The sequence below is a fragment of the Dendrobates tinctorius genome, unplaced genomic scaffold (assembly GCF_039654945.1).
Source record: "Dendrobates tinctorius isolate UK_male_01 unplaced genomic scaffold, ASM3965494v1 ptg000015l, whole genome shotgun sequence".
Classification (NCBI taxonomy): Eukaryota; Metazoa; Chordata; class Amphibia; order Anura; family Dendrobatidae; genus Dendrobates; species Dendrobates tinctorius.
In genome coordinates this window covers 23,727,252-23,732,328 of record NW_027361683.1, presented here as the reverse complement: position 1 = coordinate 23,732,328, position 5,077 = coordinate 23,727,252, and the positions used below count along the sequence as shown (strand labels likewise).

Here is a 5,077-nt window from a genome sequence, read left to right as displayed (position 1 = left end):
GCTCATGTGGTTGTTTATGTCATTATTTTATTTTATTATATACATATACATTTTTAATGCATTTATTTGTTGTGCCAATATTTCAATAAAGGCATTTTTAACAGATTGTATTATTTATTATTATTATTGTTATTATTTTCTCACTATCATTGTTACACCTTTTTTATCCTGGTGTTTTTTATTCTAATCCATCTTTGAATTTTTTCTTATCTATACCCGGATGGTTTGCCATCCTTTACTTGGGGGATTGGTTCCATCACACTCTTGATATTGATATTTGTATTTTTATATACTTTGTTGAGATTATTGTATTATATACAGGCATCGTGTGATTGTTTCCTTTCCCTTGTTCATTCTTATATTTCTGTGTTTTGCACAGGGCGCTCTCTTTTCAAGGATGGATTTTAAAACCAGGGAATCATCCTGGCAGGGCCAGGTGAATGATGTATTTGGGAAAACTGGTACAACAACTACAATTTTTGATGGTCTAACATTAGACTCTCTATCTAGATCTATTAAGAAATTATTATTTAAACGCACACGAATATGGTGGACAAAAGCCTTCTTGGAAAATTATATAAAAAAGCAATTAATACCTAGAGGTTTGAGAGTACGGGTGACCCCGTCGTTTATAGTTGAAGATGAAGTTTTTATAGATTCATGGGAGAAAATTTGTAATGAGACTTCTTGGAAACTCATGGAGCTTCTAATTGGTTTTAATGCTAAATCCATTACAAGTGTAGATAAAGAGTTGGATGAATTATTTAACAAAGCTAAGTCCAATCTCTCTCCCGAACAATTTATTAGTCTCAATGGGTCCCTTGATAGAGACTTGGAATCGTTAGTTAAGGATATACAGCGTAAACATATCAATAAACTGACAAGGGACCAAAATGATCTATCTTCACGGAGGATTTATTACTGGAAAAGACATACCAATGACAGTCATAATAGGGACCGTTCCATGTCCATTGCTTCAAACCATTCAATCGGTGATGCCTCTGCTGCCTCCTCTTCCGCCTCTGTATCCTCTATGGTTACTCCTAAAAGGAAAAGGAATTTGCGTTTTCTTCCTAACAAAAGGAATTATTCTCCGGAACAAAATTCCAATCAGTTAAAGGTAATCAATTTAAGTACTCATACCTTTTCTTCTACTGAACTTGACATCCTAAGTAAAGGGTTAATGTTTTGCCCTACGGCGAAATTTGACTGTTTCACAGCTGTCAAGGATTTACATTTATTCGCTAGGAAGTTATTGTTTAAACGCATCTTTCATGATAAACAAACTTTTGATCTCTTTCCGACAGAGGCGGAACAGAAGGCGTTAACCGATTTGGAGCAGTTGTCTAGAGAACACAATATCAAGGAAGGTGAGGTTCCACAGGTCCTTAAAAAACCATCCACTAAATTTCCTCCATTGTCAACTTGTCCAAGTGTTGATGTATTTGTTAAGACAGTGAGTAGAGAATTGCATAACATCACACCAAAAATATATATGGACAACTTGAGTAGTGAAGAAAGATTGAGTCTCAAGAGATTGGTTGGTCTGCAGGATGTTGTGTACAAACAAGTGGATAAGGGTGGAAATGTAGTGGTATGGCCTAAGAACATGTACGAAATTGAGGCATATCGCCAGTTAAATAACCCTGAATGTTATAAGAGGTTAACATTTAATCCTCTATTAAAATTTCAGGTTGAGTTAAAATCACTTTTACAGGATGCTAGAGATGATAACATAATTACTAATGATCTCTTTTTGTCCCTATTGATTTCAGAGCCAACCATTCCCACCCTTTATCTGCTGCCTAAGATACACAAAAACACCAATATACCACCAGGCAGACCAATTATATCAGGGAGAGGCAATTTCTTGGAAAATGTCAATAAATATATTGATTTTATTTTGCAGCCTTTTGTTACATCCCTCCCATCTTACACCAGGGACACCGGTGACTTTCTCAAAAAGATTGATGGTATGCACATTGATAAGGACTCCATGTTAGTCACATGTGACGTGGAGTCTTTATATACTAATATTAAACATGCCGTTGGAATCACTGCTGTATCATATTTTTTACAACATTCATCTTATTCACGTTCATTTGTTGTATTTTTCATTAATTTATTAGATTTTGCCTTATGTCACAATTTTTTTATTTTTAGGGGGTCCTTCTTCCTACAGACCCAGGGAACAGCGATGGGTGCTTCTTTTGCCCCATCCTATGCCAATCTGTTCCTGGGTTTGTGGGAGAGGGACCTCTTTCTATCTGGCAACCATGCATCGATTGAGAGCGTCCCATTCTGGACGCGCTACATCGATGATGTGTTTTTCATTTGGCAAGATTCCTCCGAAGGGTTATTTAATTTCATTGAAACACTCAATTTGAATGATATCAATGTGCATCTTACCTTCCGGTGTAGCCGTGAGGTTATTGATTTCCTGGATGTCCATGTGGTGAGGGATAGTAATGATTGTTTGCAAACTGATTTATTTAGAAAACAAACAGCAGTCAATTCTCTCCTTCATGCTTCATCTTCACACCCTCGTAACCTAATTAATTCTATTCCAATTGGGCAATTTTTGCGCTTAAGGTGCATTTGTTCTACAGAGACAGATTTTTTAAGACAAGCAGAACTGTTGAAAGATAGGTTTCTTGAGAGGGGTTATAGTCGACGTGCTGTAAAAAGGGCTTTCAATAGAGCAAGACATCAATCTCGGCATAGTGTGCTTTATGACAATAATGAAGTGAAATCAAATTCTAAGGAAGTAGTTAGATTCATTACTAACTTCAATGGCCAAAATGAACAATTCAAATCTTGTTTGAATAAATTTTGGCCAATTTTGAAGGCAGATCCCATTATTGCCAAGTATATTGGTGATTATCCAAACATTACGTTCCGGAGATCACGTAATTTGCGTGACTGCTTAGTAAAAAGTCACTATGTTCAGAAACCGGCTAATAATTTTATTACACAGTTCAAACAAATCACGGGTTGTAAACCATGTGGACAGTGTATAGCTTGCCCCAACATTGTTAGAGCACGCACATTTAATAGCTCCAATAATGTTCATGTCTTTGATATTAAAAAATCCATAACTTGCTCATCGACGGCTGTCATTTATTATGCTACTTGCCCCTGCCCCCTCATCTATGTGGGCCTTACCACTCGTCAGCTCAAGGTGAGGGTGCGGGAGCATGTCTTAGGCATAAAGGCAGCTGCTGATGTTGAAGATATTGCCTCACTTAAAACCCTGCCCAGACATTTTAAAACACACCATAATTGTGACTCTTCATTATTGAAGGTAATTGGCATCGATATGGTGTATACGGGTGATAGAGGGGACAATGTCAGTAAACTTCTTGCGCAACTTGAGACACAGTGGATATGGACACTAGGCACTGTGTCTCCACTTGGTCTCAATGAGAGTCTTTCGTTTATTCCATTTTTATAATAATTTTTATAATTTTTGTGCATTTTAATCATTTGCTTTTTTCATCCTTTTCTTAGTGTTATGTCGGATGTGTTTACATGAGGACCATTGCATTCATTTTGGAAGGAGGAAACAATGAAGATTTTTTCACATGCCCCTTTTTTTTTTTTTTTTTGTGCATTTATAATTACTGCAATATTGTGGCATTATTTATTTATAAATATTTTTCACTATACACTTGCACTTATGTAATTTGCATGTATGATGCATTTATGACATTATCATTATATGCCTGTTTATTATTGATTATTTATCAATTTTTGTCACATTATATGTATTATATCACAATTATTATGTGATCACACAATATTGCATATGGTGCAATCATCATTATTATTATTATTTATTGTTTCCCCCTCTTAATTGTTTGAGGCAGTCATTGGCATTTGACTGTGCGCATGCGCTTTCTTGGCATCGGTGAATTGTATGGCGGCGGCGCTTTATTGCTTGCTACCATCCAGGATCCACGTTGCCACGTCTGCGCATGCGCCGTTATGTTCTCTGCCCGTGTTCTCCCTCATTACATAATATATTGTGCCATCGGCGTATGCCGTCGTTTGATCATCTATGTGCTACTGCACATATTGGTATTTTAATTTTGATTAGCAAGTATTTGAATTGTATGCATCTGCTATTGTTAATGCCGTTGGTTTGCATGGTAACGGCGTCTAAAAACTATATACCCGGAAGCAGTTAATCACATGACCCGGATTGGTCTTTGACTTCCGGGTTTTGGTGACGGCGCATGCGTCGTTGCAGTACCTTGTATGCAATTGATTCCTCTATAAATAAACCGTCGATTCACGCTATATTGTATCTATCCCCCTGACGAAGGAGATTTTATTTCCGAAACGCGCGTCGGGGCGCGTTCTTATACAACCCATATAGCGCCAATTGGCTTACAGGTATTTTATATTTTGCACACGCCTTATGGCGATCTGTATACATTATTTCTTTGCACAACAGCACTTTTTGCACTTTGGGCACACTCATTAGATATTTTGTGTCACTTTATTCATGTTTTTTTGTACCTGGATTATTAATTAAGCCTTTTGTTATGGATTGGTTTTTCCATTGTCCATAAATATATTGCTCATGTGGTTGTTTATGTCATTATTTTATTTTATTATATACATATACATTTTTAATGCATTTATTTGTTGTGCCAATATTTCAATAAAGGCATTTTTAACAGATTGTATTATTTATTATTATTATTGTTATTATTTTCTCACTATCATTGTTACACCTTTTTTATCCTGGTGTTTTTTATTCTAATCCATCTTTGAATTTTTTCTTATCTATACCCGGATGGTTTGCCATCCTTTACTTGGGGGATTGGTTCCATCACACTCTTGATATTGATATTTGTATTTTTATATACTTTGTTGAGATTATTGTATTATATACAGGCATCGTGTGATTGTTTCCTTTCCCTTGTTTATTCTAGTGAATAAGAGCATGGTCGGTATTGTGATCTAATAGTTAATTAAAAACACCTACCATATAACTATGCAGACATAAATAAAAACAGAAACAAACAAACACACTGGGGGGACCATAAAGTGCTATAAATGTAACTTG

The 5,077-nt window shown here is 36.0% G+C and overlaps 1 long non-coding RNA gene across 1 annotated transcript; it reads left to right on the top strand.

Moving 5' to 3' along the window:
* The first annotated feature begins 650 nt into the window (after nt 1-650).
* LOC141074719 (uncharacterized) lies at nt 651-4,689 on the top strand. Its single transcript, XR_012227201.1, has 3 exons — nt 651-1,120; nt 1,308-1,370; nt 3,511-4,689. It is a non-coding gene; the product is annotated as an uncharacterized lncRNA (long non-coding RNA).
* The last annotated feature ends 388 nt before the right edge of the window (nt 4,690-5,077 follow it).